The sequence below is a fragment of the Callithrix jacchus genome, chromosome 3 (genome assembly GCF_049354715.1).
Source record: "Callithrix jacchus isolate 240 chromosome 3, calJac240_pri, whole genome shotgun sequence".
In the NCBI taxonomy this organism is placed as follows: domain Eukaryota; kingdom Metazoa; phylum Chordata; class Mammalia; order Primates; family Cebidae; genus Callithrix; species Callithrix jacchus.
Window position 1 is genome coordinate 106,900,055 of NC_133504.1, and position 19,133 is coordinate 106,919,187.

The 19,133-nt window shown below is 34.0% G+C and overlaps 1 protein-coding gene across 18 annotated transcripts in view; it reads right to left on the reverse strand.

Annotated features, from left to right (window-relative positions):
- CCSER1 (coiled-coil serine rich protein 1) overlaps window positions 1–19,133 on the reverse strand; it is a 1,385,530-nt gene that overhangs the window by 869,919 nt on the left and 496,478 nt on the right. The window lies entirely within an intron of this gene.

Sequence of the window (19,133 nt, forward strand, 5' to 3'; positions counted from 1 at the left end):
CTTTCTTCAGCCATGTGATAGAGCAACCCAGTGCATTTTCCTAATTATCACCACTCTATAGCCTGAAATATTCCCCCAATCAGTAAGGCTCATGCTCACATCATCCTCTACTCAGCCTGTGTCTACTAATTGCCAACCTTTAGGTAGAGCTAGATAAACTTCATTGACCTCAGTTTATCTCTTCACCACAACCCTGTCATCATTTTTGGCTGACTTTAATGGTGAAATATATGGTCTCAAAAGCAAGTTGGCCACTTAATTCACTGACCTCTTCATGTGGAGTGAAATTTAACCACCATAGTAGGTAGAATTTTAGCCTTATAATTTATGCTTATGGTGTCAAGCCTGTGACGATGTAATATAACACAGCAAAAAAGATTTAGTAATCAAGGTTAAAATTAGTAATTCTAATTATTAATTAGTTGACTTTAAGATAGATTCTCCTGAATTCCCTGTGTAGGCTCAATATAATCATATAAGCTCTAAAGAGCAAAGTTTTTTTGTGTGTTTGTTTGTTTTTGTTTTTTTTTTTTGTTTGTTTTTGCATCTAAAGTCAGAAAAGGAGAATTGGAAGTGATGTGGCAGATGGGGGAAGTCAGGGAGACATGATGGGTGAAAAAGACTCCATGTACAACTACTGATTTGAAGATTGAGGATGCCATGTGACAAGAAATGCAGAAGGCTTTAAATATATAAGAGAGGCTCCAGGCCAGTAAGATAATAGGAATGTCACCCAATAGCAACAAAGAAGTGAATTATGCCAATAGCCCGAATGAGCATGAAAACAGAGTCCCTCTTCCCACACCCCTGACTATTAGAATGTCCACCTAAGAGCCCAGACTGCCAACACCTTGATGTTTGCTCTTTGAGATTTGCAGCAGAGGAACCTCCCACACCTAAACTTCAGGACTATTTAACTCTGAGATAATAAGTTGTGTTATTTTCAGTTTCTTAGTTTGTGGTAATTTGTTACAGCAGCAATATAAACCTAATACCCCACTGCTTTGTAAACTTTTGCCTCAGTGTCTTCAGATTAGCATTTCCCTTAGCTGGAAATATACCTCGTTTACCCCTCAAATCTCAGCAAAAGTTTCCATACTTAGAACCTCTTCATACCTCCAAATTACAGCCATATGTCCCAAAGCCCAGAAAATACATGACATACAACACTTATAAGTATTTGTTTAATGTTTTTCTTCCCTGTTCTTCTGTTATAACAAGGACCCCTATTATAGTTATGCTATGTCCTACCACCTAATATACTGCGTAAACTTACTAGGTACTCACTAAAGTTGTACTGAATAATAATGTAATAGAAAGCCAAGAGAAATGGAAAAATAAGTTCACTAAACAAGGACTTGAATTTTTCAGGATACAATTTTTAATATAGTAATATTTGCAAAGGTCTACTTTTCCAGAAAACTAAAATTTGGTAACAGCATATACTTTATGTCAAAAATTTAATAAGCTTTGATTTCTAAACCAGCTTTGTAAATAGATATTTGTCAATTACCCAAGTGTATAAATTTATGACATTATTTTATAATTATTATAATTATTAATGTGAACTACATGGTAGTATATTAAGGGATAAGAAATATGATGCTGATAAACTCTATTAACAAATTTCTTTAATGCTTTTGACAAAAAAATCCCTTTTTCATTTGTATATAGTATGAACTTATGCTTTGTTTATTCTGTGAGAACACATTAACAAATTAAAATTTAATCTATGATTGAAAGTTTAAAGGAGACACACAAATCACAAAATTATATCATTACATTAAGTCTCAATTTGAATTGCAAGCCATCTAGCAGGAAATGTGTAATGAAATGAGAAGTCATTGTATTAGTAAATAATGAAGTACACAGAAAACATTTTATTCATTTCATAATGTTTCTATTATAAAATTTCTATCATACTCATACCATCAATATTTCAAAATTAATCCTTGACTCTTAAAAGTTGGTCTCATACGTGAATGTGCCAAAACAATTATTTGTATAAAATCTCTTACAAATTAAATAGAGATTTTTTGTATTTGTATAGAATCTCTTATTAAATAAATGGAGATTTTTTTTAATATCTCCAAACTGAAAAACCAATTTTTATCTTTAAACTGGTAGTAGTGAACAGGTAACTTACATTCTTAGGCATTAGTTTCACTTTCAAACAACTAGAAAATAATACAATTTTTATTTCTGGAATTGAAAATACTCATCCTTGACAAGTGGACCTATAAGTTATAATAATACACCATTACTCTCTATTTCAGTCATACAGATATAACTAACAGCTAACCATCTGTTCATTTACAATATTGTAATGGGATATGACATAACTGGAAAACATGTTTTAGATTTGACTTATATTTCATTAAAATATTTTAAAATGAGTATTTGAAAAAATTATAAAGAATAATAAAGTATAGGCTGGGCTTAGCTGTAATCCCAGCACTTTGGGAGGCCACAGTATTGCTTAAGCCCAGGAGTTTAAGCTTACAGTGAGCTATGATTGTGCCACTGCACTCTAGCTGGGTGACACAGCAAGATGTCTCAAGAAAATAAAAAACAGAGCTTAATGGTTCTCAACTGGTCTCGAACTTTCAAATCACTGGTATTTTTTTAAGGTTTACCAGGTGATTCTTGTGTGCAGCTAGAATATCTGGTGTACTAGAAACACTGCAAGCTTTGGAACTGAGCAGGCACGCAGGTTTCACCACTTGTTGACTGGGCTCTGTAGACAAACTAATCAACCTGACTGAATCTCAGTTTTTTTCATCAAAAAAGTGAGGACGTTAGTATCTACCTTAATAGAAAATTGTAAGAAGTAAATGTTTAAAAGGTATAGAAAATTTCCAAGTGTGGATGAACACCATTTATTATTATTTCCTTCTCTTTTTCTTCTAGGTTTCAAACAGGAAGCCACTGTTTTACTAAGAAAATATTGCATATAAAAAAAGCACAGGGAAGTTATTTTGTCTTCCTGGCAAAAATCAGAAAATCAACTCAAGATCATTATCCCAATTTCCTCTCTCATTATAGAAAACAAAAGCATAACAAGAAATTAGGTAATCCCACTTTGTGAAATAAATATCCTATCCTTTAAAGTACTATAAATATAATTTTGGTGCCTCAGCATTTCTAAGCAAGTGATAATAATAAAACCACGAAGGGAAGAAAATATAATTTAAGAGACGTTCTTGGATTATAACATAGCAGAACCTGAATCAGATATATAGATATGACTTTAATGTATGACTTGAAGTTTGAAGAGTGCCAGAAACAGCAGGCAAGTGTGTAATGAAAAAAATTACTAATATCACTATCTTACATTAACACCCTCTTTATTAAAAATAGGTTTTAATTATTTATAATTTATATTGTTTCCTAAGTTGCATATCCTAGCTACATGAAAATGCAAATCAAATTTAGTTAAAATATTGTGCAACGTATAAGATTTCCCCAAATTAATATATAATCTAATTAGTTTGCATGTAAAAGTCTGGGAATGCCTTAGTATATTAGATCAAAAAACATTTAGTGTTGATTATCTTATTTAATCACAGAACATCATAATTAGAAGATTTTAGAGATCAGCTAGCATAATGAGTAAAAAAATGCAGAAAATTAAAATGACTTATATCATATAGTAAGTAGAAGACCCCATATCAGAATATTAATGTTTTCACACCCAGTTGAGCTACTTTTTCCCATAAAAGAGGCATACAGGACAAACAAGTCCTTACTGCTTGTCAACTATCATACAGCAGATTTAAAATAAATCTTTTTTTTTTCTTAATCAGAATTAAAGTAATCCCTGCCTTTTTCAATTTACTTAACAAGGTAGCACATTTTCTGATACTTGTGGAATTGTGTTTCATTATTTAATTTCATATTACTAAACATAACTTCTTTCTCTGATCTGTACCATAGTCTAACAACATACCAATCAGCACAGGGAGGTTCTCCTTTTTAGTTAACATAAATCATCTTACACTATAGTTAAACATTTCACTGAACATTGTGCTTCAGTTCTCTCTTCTTTAGGTTGATAATATCTATTAGTTTAATGCTTTCTAAGAAGCATTTGCATTGCTTCTTCTATTCTATTCTTCAATTACTTTTTAGTAGCATACATATAAATACACTCATGAATTCTCTCTTTGGAGCTGTAGAAAAGCAACTGCACACTCTTGAAGCACAGAAAGAAAACAAAGTCATGTGTAATCTCTGTTCAAACTGAGGTTCTTATGATTAAAAAAAAGATGAAAATTTACTACTTTTATGACTGTCAACTGTTGTAAATACTAAAGCAGTTTTTAAAACTACAGAATAACTTAAAGACAAAGTTAAAAACCAACCTCAATATAGAGGAGTCTGTAGGTAAGTTATAGTTTATAATTTGAAATAAGCAGTAATAGAGGAATAAAACTGTTCATCATACTATTTGCATAATATGAATGAATTTCAGAGATGCAGTATTTCAGAATCTAGACAGCCAAGTCAATATTGTTTCCTTGATTGCAATCACCATGAGAAATACTGTAAAGCAGTTATTTATTCCAGGAAACTAGCAACAATAACACCTTTTACCTTTATTAAGCACTGAGTATGTGACAAGTGTTTTATAAAAGTTTATATTATTTACTCCTCAACTCAAAATCACGAGGCAGTTATGAATATGCTACTTTGTATATGCAAAATTGGAAGCACTCTAAGATTGCAGAATCCATCAAATATGTGACCATTGTACATAAGGTGGAATTAGCCAGCAGACCATTTGTAAAGTACAAGATTCCTCCACCATTTCTATTTTAGTTCAAAACTTTCTGACTCTATTTTAAAATACATTTAATATCTATTTTAGAAAAAGCAATAACAAACAATTTTTCTTATCATAAATCCTACAAATGTAATTAAAATGTGTTAATGTTTACCTTATTTTCCTGTTTAACAGGACCAACAAAATTGGTATGTATGACTTTTATGGCTTACACAGCTTTTATGAATTATATGGCTATATAACTATTAGATAAGGCATAACTTGAAAAGTATCATATATCAAATTGAAATGTTACTATGGCACCTTTTCATTAATATCCTCAAAAATATTAATATGCAGTATTTGACTTTCTGTGTCTAAGTTGTTTTATTTAGGATTATGGTCTCTAGTTCGATCCATATTGCTGCAAAAGACATGATTTCCTTATTTTTATGACTATTTAGTATTCCATGATGCATATATACCATTTTCTTTACATATTTATCCATTGATGATGGACACTTAGGTTGATTTCATATCTTTGCTATAGTGAATAGTGCTGAGATAAACATGTGAGTGCAGGTATCTTTTTGATATAATGATTTCTTTTCCTTTGGGTAGATACCCAGTGTGAGATTTTTGGACCAAATGGTAGTTCTATACTTATTTCTTTGAGAAATTGCCATGCTGTTTCCCATAGAGGTTGTACTAATTTACATTTCCACCAACAGCATATAATTGTTCCCTTTTCTTTGTATCTTCTAATGTCTGTTTAAGGGTTTTTTGACTTCTGAAGACTAATGAACTTAAAGAACTTGACAACACCAAACAAATAACTCTACTAAAAAGTATGCAAAGGACACGAATAAACATTTTTCAAAAGAAAACATATATGTGGCAATCAAGTCTATGAAAAATTGCTCATCACTCATCAGATAAATGCAAATTTAAACCACAATGAGATAATGTCTGACACCAGTCAGAATCACAAACAAATACTTTCTAACTCTTCAGGAAAGCACAAGTAAATAGTTAATACTATATATTTAACTTATAAAAACACAGGCAGCTTTTGTAAAGTTTATGTGCTATATAAATTAATAATGGAAATGCAATTACTAAGAAAAGAAGGCTATCTAGGTAATATTAATTATGTAATGCTGGTTAAAAATATAGCTAGCTATTTAAATCAGACTCATAGTCACAACAATAAAAATATTATTGTAAGTTTTGGAGCCCACAATAAATGGTTTGGGAGTATGGTGGTAGTGGTGGTGATGGTGGTGGTTGTAATGATGATGATGATGAAAACAATGGTAATACAATTTTGGGGGGGTGACTAATCTGCTCTTTACATTTACTTCTCATTAAATCCTCTTAATTTTATGAAGTACAATTCTTACCCACTGAGGGGGAAAAGTCACTTGCTTTGGGTGACCCAACTGCTGGGTACTAGAAGTAGAATTCACATTCAGAGAGCCCACTCAGAATTGGAGCTTTTTACAAGACCTTATGGCAAGTATGAAAGCAGCTTGTTAATTGCCTAATTATTTGTTGCCTTCTTGAGAGGCAGAATGAAGAGAATGACATCCCAGAAATTTTAACTTGGAATTAACTTAGAAAACTGCTATGATTCAATGAATCCCATTGTAACATTAATTCAGGAGTAGATCTCCATTATTATAGGAAGTTCTGAAAAAAGGCCTTTTTCATATCATTGGTTGTTGTGAGAGTCAAATTCACAAGGATGGACTGCACATATCATGTTTTGTTATTTCCAAAACTACCTAGAGAGGCAAGGAAATGAGGAAGGAAATATATGTGTATGTATATAGTACATACACTGAGATCTCTTTAATATGGCTATTTGGTTTCAGATTATTTAAACTACATAACTACAGATGGTACCATATATTCTAAGACATCTAGTTTGTGAAATGCTTTGAAAAAGCACCACCATGCCCAGCTAATTTTTGTAATTTTAGCAGAGAAGAGATTTGCTATGTTGGCCAGGATGGTGTTCAACTCCTGGCCTCAAGAAATCTACCCTCCTTGGTCTCCCAAAGTGCTGGGATTACAGATGTGAGCCACCACACCTGACTACTCATATAGAGTTATAACATAGTCTTAACATAATTGTAAGTAATGTGTTCAATAAATTACATGACAAGATGAAACATTTCAGCAGAGAATTGAAAACTATGATATAAAATCAAATGGACTAAAACATAATAATTGAAATTTAAATCTTATTAGATGGGTTTAACAGTGCATTTAATACAGCTGAAGAGAAAATTAGTGAAGTGTAATGAAGGTCAGATAAAAATACTCTGATTGACACATGGAAGCAAAAAAACAACAGAAATACAGGATAAAGCTTAATGGCATGGTATATAGTGAAACATCAATATATATGCAATTGAAGTCCCCTGAATTAAAAACAGAGTAGCTATGCAGGAGCAACATTCAAAAAGATACTAGATAGATTGTTTAAAAACTAGTCACAGATATGAATTACATAACCAACCAACAAATAAAATTCTATGTCAAGGTACCTCAAACTACAAAAAGTCAGAGAAAATATTAAGGAAGTTCTTCAGGAATTAAGACAATAATCTTAGATAGAAGAATGGAAATGTAGACATGTATGAAATTCAAATAAAATGGCATATATTTAGGAAAATCTTAATAAATATTGAGGTCATAATGCATATGAGTATGTATCTATTGAATTAAAATACATAATTAAAGATGTAAATGAGAGATAAATAAAATTAAAGTATTTTAAGGTGCTAACATTACACAGAAAATTGTATGTGTTCATTTAAATTAGGATTTTCTGAGGTCAAAGATATATATTGACATCTCTAAAAGAACAGTTTTTTTTAATTCCATAACTAACAAAGTAGTAAGAGAAAATAGAATAATTACAAAATAATTATTTCAAAGAGATACAAAAAAAAGTAAGAGGGACAATTGGAAAGCAAAATTTAAAACATACATTTAAATTCAAATATATCAGTAGTTACATTAAATACAAATATGATCCAGACTCCAATTAAAAGATAAAAACATTTTAAATCTGAATTTTACCATAAAACCCAACTATGTTCTGTTTAACTACAGATATATAAAAATGAACAAATGCAGAAATATAAAAATAAAAGAATAGAAAATAGTAATACTAACAAACTAGAACAAGCAACACTAATATTAAACTATGTAGAATTAACACCAGAATATTTATTAAAAATGAAAAATCATAATTATAAAAGGGCCAATCCAACCCATAGTATATTTACAAAATACATACAAAAAATTGACAGGACATAAAAGATAAATAGAAAAATTTATATTCATAATAGATAAATAGATAAATTCATAGTTATAGTAGAAGGTTTTAACACATCTTTCTCAGAAACTTGTAGGACACAAAAGAGAAAACAAATACTTAAGGAAATAAAGATCTTTTATTGAGAGCATTTAGACATTTCAATGGGTCTCAAAAATATTAATTGTTAACAATTAAAAATAACTTTTTAAAAAATATTTTTAATGTCAACATTCAAATGACTCAGTATCTTTTTTTTCTCTGAAAGATGAAGTGAAGAGGTGATCAAAATAAAAACAATGTAAGGATAGAAGAGAAAAAAAGAAATTAAAACATTCTCTATTTGGAGAAGCAGCATGTTGGTAAAATAAAAAGCCAAGAATATTGTAACCATATAAAACCTATTAGAATGTCTTGTCATATGTATTCTGAGGATGTTCATTCTCCTCTACCTTTGATTTTCATGAATTTAGGGCATACTATTTTAAAAATTGTTTAAGGTTGTCAGACAATATAAGATTAACAATGCCTCTGTTTAGACCCGAGTATTTAATCCTTTCTATGCTTCATTTTCATTTAAATTCTGAGTAAACACAGACATCCATGTTTATTAAAGCTATATTTTTGCATCCCTTAAAAATTTAAGGATATTCTTAATACTATTCAAACTAGGACACATGAAACACTAAACTGAAGACAATAAAGAAAGATTTAGGTCAGACAGATCTGTGTTGAAAAGATCTTACTCATTCTCAGAGTTTCACAAATGCACTCCAAATAAAAGAAAAAAGGAGAGAGGAAGAGCCAGTGAGCAAGACAGGGAGAAATGCCTTCATGGATGGAAATGAAAGATAACAGGTTCGAAAACACTGGGTTTTCTTTCTTCAATGTGAAAGAAAAGCGAGTTTAAAACTTTCCAATGTTATCTTTTATCATGCAATAAATATCAAAAGCCATGAAAATACTAGACTGTTACTGTTATAACACAAAACACACCACAAAATGTCCTACAGAAATTTTTTCATAAAAATCTGTATTTCACTCATCAAACCAAGAGGATTCTTTAGTTTAAGAGAGCAGCTGATATGAGGGATCCCATTACAAAATTTTATTATGATTAACTATCTGTAACTCAGATAAACAGAGAACTTGTGTTTTTATTGCTGTATTTTTATCAAATCTGCTAGATATGAGAGAAGAAACAAATAACTAAAATTCCTATAATTACACCGTCAAAAATTACCAGGCCAAAAAGCAAGTATACTTTTTACATAGTGATATTAATTCCATCTACAGCTACAGAACTGTATGTATGAAATGCAATTCATTTCAAAATATAAACAATTACTAGAATAATCTACATTTAAATATCCAAAATTATAATCTGATATTTCATTATAAATAGCTGCACTGTATTCCTCTAAAGAAATTAAAATTTTTGAAGACAATAATCAATGTTAATCTTATTGCTTTTCCTCTTTTCCAACCCCACCTATATACTGAAAGTTTATTATATAGTCAGCATCTCCTCTATACTTCTTTTCTGGCCAAAAAAATTGCACTTATTCTTATACTTCCTAGTACTGTGGAACCATAGGCTCCCCAAGAAGTTTAAGTTGTGTGTTTTTCTTTCACTTACAGAGATGTAAATAACATATCCCAAGAAACTGAGAGAGGGTTAGGCATACAATAAACGACTAAACAAGTGGTCTTGAATGAATGAATAAATGAATGGGAAAACTTTGTCCTGGAAGCTAGCTTCTATGAAAGAAAACATATAAGCAGATTTTTTAAAAATCACAATTAATATTTTGGGCTGGTTGTGGTAGCTTATGCCTATAATCCAAGCATTTTGGGAGGTCAAGGTGGGCCCATCACCTGAGCTCAGGAGTTGGAGACCAGTCTGACCAACATGGTGAAACCTTGTCTCTACGAACAATACAAAAAATTAGCCCACAAGGGAAGCTGAGGCAGGAGAATCACCTGAACCATGGAAGCGGAGGTTGCACTGAACCAAGATCATGTAACTGCACTCCAGCCTGGGCAACAGAGTGAGACTCCATCTCAAAAAAACCTTCCTGGGTTCAAGCAATTCTCCTGCCTCAGCCACCTGAATAGCTGGGATTACATGTGCCACCACACCCAGTTAAATTTTGTATATTTCGTAGAGGTGAGGTTTCATCGTGTCAATCAAGCTGGGCCTGAAAATATGTTGCATATATAAAAAAATTAAAATATAAGAATTAGAATTTAGTATGTAAAGTGAAATATAAAGTATAAAAATACGAAAATACAAATTCAAGTTTTAAGTAAAGTAATAAGGATTCCTTCCTGTAATACAGTTGATGAAATTTACAAAGTATATATTATTCCATTGGATAACAAAATCTTAATATTAGCCCTCGAAAAATAATTAAGTTTTGTTAAATAAAGCATCCCAATGAACTCACATAATCTGATTTCAATTTTATACTATAATGAAAATAAACATAAAGGATCTGATATGGTTTGGATATATGTCCTCATCCAAATCTCATGTTGAATGGTGGGAGGTGATTGGATCATGGGGGCAAATTTCACTCTTGCTTTATTGTGATAGTGAGTGAATTCTCATGAGATCTGATGGTTTAAAAGTGTGTGGCATTCCTAAATTGCTCTCTCTCTCTCCTGCCACCATGTGAAGAAAGCACTTCTTCCCCTTTGCCTTCCACAGTGATTGTGAGTTTCCTGTCACCTTGCAGTCATGTTTCCTGTTAAGTCTGTGGAACTGAGTCAATTATATCTTTTTTCTTCATAAATTATCCAGTCTCAGGTAGTTCTTTATAGCAGTGTGAAAAATGGACAATTACAGGATCCTACAACCTTCTAAGATTTAAATTAACTAATGCCTTTTTGTAGAAGTGCATATTTTCAAACAAATATAAAACTTTATCACTCAATAAAGAAAAAAATTTGTGGAAAACGGAGCATCAATGTGCCTCAGGTTATATAAAATAGAAAATAGGCATGGTGGTGACTGAATTTACTGGAAATATATTAAAAAATATATTTCAAAATGTTACTTAATCTTATGAATGTATATCCTATTGTATTAAAATGTCATTAATATAAATATTGACTCTATCATGGTGTCATCATAATTTTAATTAATTTATCTCATTGGTTCTTCAATACTTATATTTGTTTCATTAAAACTGTAATCAAAATAGCATGGTACTGGTACCAAAACAGAGATACAGACCAATGGAACAGAACAGAGGCCTTAGAGGCAACGCCACATATCCACAACCATCAGATCTTTGAGCTAACCTGACAAAAACAAGCAATGAGGAAAGGATTCCCTGTCTAATAAATGGTGTTTGGAAAACTGGCTAGCCATGTGCAGAAAGCAGAAACTAGATCTCTTTCTGACACCTTACACTAAAACTAACTCCAGATGGATTAAAGACGTAAACATAACACCTAACACCATGAAAACTCTAGAAGAAAACCTAGGCAAAACCATTCAGGACATGGGCATAGGCAATGACTTCATGATTAAAACACCAAAAGCATTGGCAACAAAAGCCAATATAGACAATGGGATCTAATTACACTTCAGAGCTTCTGTACAGCAAAAGAAACAATCATTAGAGTGAACCAGCAACCAACAGAATGTGAAAAACTTTTTGCAATCTACTCATCTGCCAAAGGGCTAATATCCAGAATATACAAAGAATTAAAACAGATTTACAAGAAAGAAACAAATCCATTCAAAGTGGGCAAAGGATATGAACAGATACTTTTCAAAAGAAGACATATATGAGGCCAACAAGCATATGAAAAAATGCTCATCATCACTGGTCATTAGAGAAATGCAAATCAAAACCACACTGAGATACCATCTCAGACTAGTTAGAATAGCAATTGTTAAAAAATATGGACAAAGAGAGGATGTGGAGAAATAGGAACACTTTTACACTGTTAGCGGGAGTATAAATTAGTTCAACCATTGTGGAAGACAGTGTGGTGATTCCTCAAGGATCTAGAAATAGAAATCCATTTGACCCAGAAATCCCATTACTGGGTATATGCCCAAAGGTTATAAATTGTTCTAGTATAAAGACACATGCACATGTATGTTCACCGTGGCACTAATTACAATGGCAAAGACTTGGAACCAACCCAAATGTCCATCAATGACAGACTGGACAAGGAAAATGTGGAATACTATGGAATACCATGGAATACTATGCAGCCACAAAAAATGATGAGTTCGTGTCTTTTGTAGGAACGTGGATGAATCTGGAAACCATCATTCTCAGCAAACTGACACAAGAACGGAAAATCAAACATCGCATGTTCTCACTCACAGGCAAGTGTTGAACAATGAAAACACATAGACACAATGAGGGGAGCATGACACAGTGGGGTCTGTTTAGGGGGTAGGGGAGAAACAGTGGGGAGTGGGGATGTTGGGGAGGGATAACATGGGTAGAAATGCCAGATATAGGTGATGGGGAGATGGAGACAGCAAACCACCTAGCCATGTATGCGCCTATGCAACAATTCTGCAGGATCTGCACATGTACCCCAGAATCTAAAGTACAATAAAAAGAAGCAAAAAAAAGTATTAATTTGTATTTCTAGCACAAAACCACAAGAGAAAATAACATCAGAAGAGAGGAATATTCAGGAAATGTCAACTAATTTCCTCTATTCTTCTATTCTTTCTTAGATAACATATATCACTGTGCAGTGTTTCACATATACAAATATATAAACATACAAGAATTTGTGGGGACCATAGACTTGGTCCCCTCAAAGTTACCTGAAAAATCAATGACATGAGGCATATTGATTAAAGGAGGAAAGGCAGACAAATTTATTTAACATACATACACAGGAGCCTTCAGAATGAAGACCCAACTTCCCACTGAGTTACAGAAACTTATATATAATTTTGAGGTCACAGAGAAAAAAATAGGGGCTTGAATTCTAGTAAAACAGATTATGGGAAAAAGAAGAAGAATTCTATTGAAGTGCGATAAATGATTGTTAGCAAAAATGATTGAATAAGGAATAGAGATTAACTTAAAAATAGTTTCCTTTGAAATTTAAATGATCCTTCTCATTATGCTTATAAGTGATTATACTTATTAAAAGGTCCACTCAGGTATGATCTCATCTTGGTCTTCTTTTTTTTTGCAATAGATAATAAGATATCAGGGAAGAGAAGATAAAGAATATTGTTCTCTTTAGGGGTCTAGATATTTTCCTTTGGGAAAGACAGTCAGAAATACCCTGAGGCTTCTTCAGTTCAGCATGTCAAAACGCCATATTTTGGGTTATCTGTTTCTGAGCTCCAACACATGCAAACAGACCACTGATTCTCTGACTCAAAAGTAACAGCCCATATTTTCAGCAGAAAAGTGCTGATAAATCTAATAATGTAGTATTTTAGTATTATTTCTACAATCACATAAAACATTCTTACAAAAGATATCACAAAAACTAGAAATTTTTGATTCCAGTAGCAACATGTGACCGTATTATTTTACTGTATGCTTAATCATCTTGAAATATGAAAATTATACTTCTAAATATTGTGAAGTAAATTTGTTTATATACCAATGATTTTAAAATTTATTTATAAATTAGGAAGTCTGTTTATACACCAATAATTTTTAAATTTATTTATAAATTAAATTGATACAGGAAAAAATTGCATATTAAATTTGAAAATAACTGTGAGGGGTCTGAGATTTTACTCAATAGATGTAACTCAGTTACAATTGCATGCCCCAATTTCTCAAATGCTAGCAGAATGCTTGAGACTTTCTGGGTCAAACATACAGGGAATTTATTATTCAGGATATAGCAGGTAGCATGAACTTAATGTTTCTATTGGCTCCAGTTACCCATGCTATTTCCTATCCCCCAAGTTTAATGGACACTATATGAAGCAATGCAGGTGGAAGGGACACACACATTGTGTGTTGTGTCACAGCTAAATAACTTCGAGCTTAGAAACAAAAATCTTTTAAATGTCTTGCTAGTAAATCTGCCAAAACTTGTCTTGGAAGAAGACATTCATTAGCTTTCAAATTTGCTCTCTGCACTAGAAGGCAAACCCTATTTCTGTCTTCCAAGCCATTTGCTTTATAAACTTCTTTAGAAAAAAGTCCAGAATAAAAACTGTCATAAGAAGTTGTATGGAGAACTGTTTCCCAGAAACTTACTTGACCCAAATATGTATCAACATATTTACATCTTGAGTTATGTCTATACAAAAGGAAAGTGACTTAACTGATTTTATTTTCATTTTACCACGTTACTGGCACAGAGAAGGCTCTTGGGATGTATCTATTAATAAAATATATGTGTGTGTGTGTGTCTGTGTGTGTATCACAATTGAAAGTACCCTTGCAAAAATTATAACAGTAAGAGAAATCTAACTTGACTCATTTCTAATCTCCCAAGCTAAATGCCTTTGTTAACTTTTAAACAAAGATGATAACAGTCTCTTTCTGAAGCTAACTCTTTCTTTGCTTGAGAACCAAAACCACCTTTAGAAGACTACTGAAAAGCCACAAGATTAGGATTACAGAAGGGGCCTAAATTCTGCTATATAGGCATAATTATATAATAACCAGCCATTATCCCCTTGATTTCCTTTCTATAATCACTTACTGCCTGAGAATTATGTAGCTGGAAGTGGCAGGATTTGTAACTTCCCCAGTTGCTCCTACTGATAATGCCACTATTCTCAAAACCGGTTTGGTCTTTGAGATGTTTTTCAGACGTTTGAATTCTGGCAGTCAACCTACTCCAACCAAACCTGTGACTGACAGGAAGAAAAGGCGCTGATTCAATTGGTCCTGTGACTTTGACTCAGAAACTGACTCAGCATGTGAAGACAGTTTGAATGCTTCTATGATTTCATCCCCAACCAATCAGTAGCACCCATTCCCCAGTCCATACCCACCAAACGATCAACAAAATATTGGAGAGCCGAATGCAACAGTAAATCAAAAAACTTATTCACCATGATCAAGTAGGATTCATCCCGGGGATGCAAGGCTGGTTCAACATACGCAAGTCTATAAACGTAATTCACCACATAAACAGAACTAAAAACAAAAACCACATGATTATCTCAAATGATGCAGAGAAGGCATTTGACAAAATTCAACAGCCCTTTATGCTAAAAACCCTCAATAAACTCGGTATCGATGGAACGTATCTCAAAGTAATAAAAGCTATTTATGACAAACCAACAGCCAATATCATACTGAATGGGCAAAAACTGGAAGCATTCCCTTTGAAATCTGGCACTAGACAAGGATGCCCTCTTTCACCACTCCTATTCAATATAGTGCTGGAAGTTCTAGCCACAGTAATCAGGCAAGAAAAAGAAATAAAGGGTATTCAAATAGGAAAGGTGGAAGCCAAATTGTCTCTATTTGCAGACGACATGATAGTATACCTAGAAGACCCCATCGTCTCAGCCCAAAAACTCCTGAAACTGATAAGCAACTTCAGCAAAGTCTCAGGATATAAAATCAATGTGCAAAAATCACAAGCATTCGTCTACACCAATAACAGACTTAAAGAAAGCCAAATCAAGAACGAACTGCCATTCACAATAGCTACAAAAAGAATAAAATACCTTGGAATACAACTCACAAGGAACGTAAGGGACCTCTTCAAGGAGAACTACCAACCACTGCTCAACGAAATCAGAGAGGACACAAACAGATGGAGAAACATTCCATGTTCATGGTTAGGAAGAATTAATATCGTGAAAATGGCTATACTGCCCTAAGTAATTTACAGAATCAACGCTATCCCCATCAAGCTACCATTGACTTTCTTCACAGAACTGGAAAAAACTACCATGAACTTCATATGGAACCAAAAGAGAGCCCGCATAGCCAAGTCAATTCTAAGCAAAAAGAACACAGCAGGGGGCATCACACTACCGGATTTCAAACTATACTACAAGGCTACAGTAATCAAAACAGCATGGTACTGGTACCAAAACAGAGATATAGACCAATGGAACAAAACAGAGGCACCGGAGGCAACACAACATATCTACAACTATACAATCTTTGATAAAGCTGACAAAAACAAGCAAGGGGGAAAGGATTCCCTGTTTAATAAATGGTGTTGGGAAAACTGGCTAGCCATGTGCAGAAAGCAGAAACTGGACCCCTTCCTGACACCTTGCACTGAAATTAACTCCAGATGGATTAAAGACTTAAACATAAGACCTGGCACGATAAAAACCCTAGAAGGAAATCTATCCAGGACATAGGTGTAGGCAAGGACTTCATGAACAAAACACCAAAAGCATTGGCAACAAAAGCCAAAATAGACAAATGGGACCTAATCAAACTCCACAGCTTCTGCACGGCAAAAGAAACAGTCACTAGAGTGGATCAGCAACCAACAGAATGGGAAAAAATTTTTGCAGTTTACCCATCTGACAAAGGGCTGATATCCAGAATTTACAAAGAACTCAAACTGATTTACAGGAAAAAAACAAACAAGCCCATTCAAAAGTGGGCAAAGGATATGAACAGACACTTTACGAAAGAAGACATATATGAGGCCAACAATCATATGAAAAAATGCTCATCGTCACTGGTCATCAGAGAGATGAAAATCAAAACCACATTGAGATACCATCTCACGCCAGTTAGAATGGTGATCATTAAAAAATCTGGAGACAACAGATGCTGGAGAGGATGTGGAGAAAAAGGAACACTTTTACACTGTTGGTGGGAGTGTAAATTAGTACAAACATTGTGGAAGACAGTGTGGCAATTCCTCAAGGCCTTAGAAATAGAAATTCCATTTGACCCAGCAATCCCATTACTGGGTATATATCCAAAAGACTATAAATCGTTCTACTATAAGGACACATGCACACGAATGTTCATTGCAGCACTGTTTACAATAGCAAAGACCTGGAATCAACCAAAATGCCCATTGATAATAGACTGGATTGGAAAAATGTGGCACATATACACCATGGAATATTATGCAGCAATCAGAAATGATGAGTTCGTGTCATTTGTAGGGACATGGATGAATCTGGAGAACGTCATCCTCAGCAAACTGACACAAGAACAGAAAATGAAACACCGCATATTCTCACTCATAGGCGGGTGATGAAAAATGAGAACACATGGACACAGAAAGGGGAGTACTAAACACTGGGGTCTATTGGGAAAAGGGGAGGGCCACCAGTGGGAGGGGGCGGTGGGGAGGGATAGCCTGGGGAGAAATGCCAAATGTGGGTGAAGGGGAGAAGGAAAGAAAGGCACACTGCCATTTGTGTTTCTATGCAACTGTCTTGCATGCTCTGCTCATGTACCCCAAAACCTAAAATCCAATAAAAAATTAAAAAAAAAAAAAACCCTCACCCCCAAGCTTTCAGGGAGGCAGACTTGAGGACTAACTCCTGTCCCTTGCTTGGCTTACCCTGTGATTATTAAACTCTCTCTACTGAAGCACTACTGTCTCAGTGAATTGGTTTTATCTGTGAAGTGGGCAAGATGAATCTTTTAGGTGATTACACATATAGGTCCATTAGCATAATGGTTTCACTGTCACTTTTGCTACTGGTTTAATAATGCTTAATTATATAAAATTAATTTTTTGGGCTGGGTGTGGTAGCTTATGCCTATAATCCAAGCATTTTGGAAGGTCAAGGTGGGCCCATCACCTGAGCTCAGGATTTGGAGACTAGTCTGACCGACATGGTGAAACCCTGTCTCTACAAACAATACAAAAAATTAGTCCACAGGGGAAGCTGAGGCAGGAGAATCACCTGAACCATGGAAGCGGAGGTTCCACTGAACCAAGATCATGTCGCTGCACTCCAGCCTGGGCAACAGAATGAGACTCCATCTCAAAAAAAAACCCTCCTGGGTTCAAGCAATTCTCCTGCCTCAGCCACCTGAATAGCTGGGACTACATGTGCCACCACACCCAGTTAAATTTTGTATATTTCGTAGAGGTGGGGTTTCATCGTGTTGATCAAGCTGGGCCTGAACTCCTGACCTCTTAGTCCGCCCACCTCAGCCTACCAAAGTGTTGGGATTACAGGCATGAGCCACTGTGCCTGGTCAAAGTGGGGTAACATATTAAAGAGTAGATATTAGCTGTTGAAGAGGTTGGACCTGACATGGAATTCCTTTTCATTCACTGATTATCTTCCTTTCTTTTATTGCACAACCAGGTTGTTTCAGAATGACTTGTTTCTATTTATCACATTCCTTTTTTTTCACCATAAATTTTATCCAAAGTCTTTATAAGTCTGGCATCTAATCTATCCTGTCATTATGTTAACACGTTCCTTTTCTTAATTAAGAACTTAATTTCCAATGTAATCCAACAAGCTCTTTCTTTTTTATTATTCTTATTTCTACAGAAAATATGGAAATATTCTTCCTTTTTGCTCAAAAAATTCTTCCTAATTTTCACTTTCTTGACCCTTTTTCTTCTCTTCTCTTCTCTTCTCTTCTCTTCTTTTGTTTTCTTTTCTTTTGAGATGGAGTCTTACTCTGCCACCCAGGCTGGAGTGCAGTGGTGCGATCTTGGCTCACTGCAACTTCCACCTCTCAGGTTCAAGCAATTCTCCTGTCTCAGCCTCCCAAGTAGCTGGAATTACAGATGCGTGCCACCATGCCTGGCTAATTTTTGTACTTTTTTAAGTAGAGATGGGGTTTCACCATGTTAGCCAGGCTGGTCTGGCACTCCTGACCTTGTGATCCACCCACCTTGGCCTCCCAAAGTACTGGGATTACAGTTGTGAACCACCACGCCCAGCCTCTTCACTCTTTATTTTCACCAACTTATACCTTTTTTGGACAAGGCAGCATAATGTATTATAGTTATTATAAATGTGATTTCTAAAGCTCAGAGTGCCTTAGCTAAGGCACTAAAATCCTTAAAATCCTAAAACTAGCTAAAATCCTAGTTTTAAAGTACCCATTCACTTTGTCTTAACCTGTTTGGGCTGCTATAACAAAATACTATAAA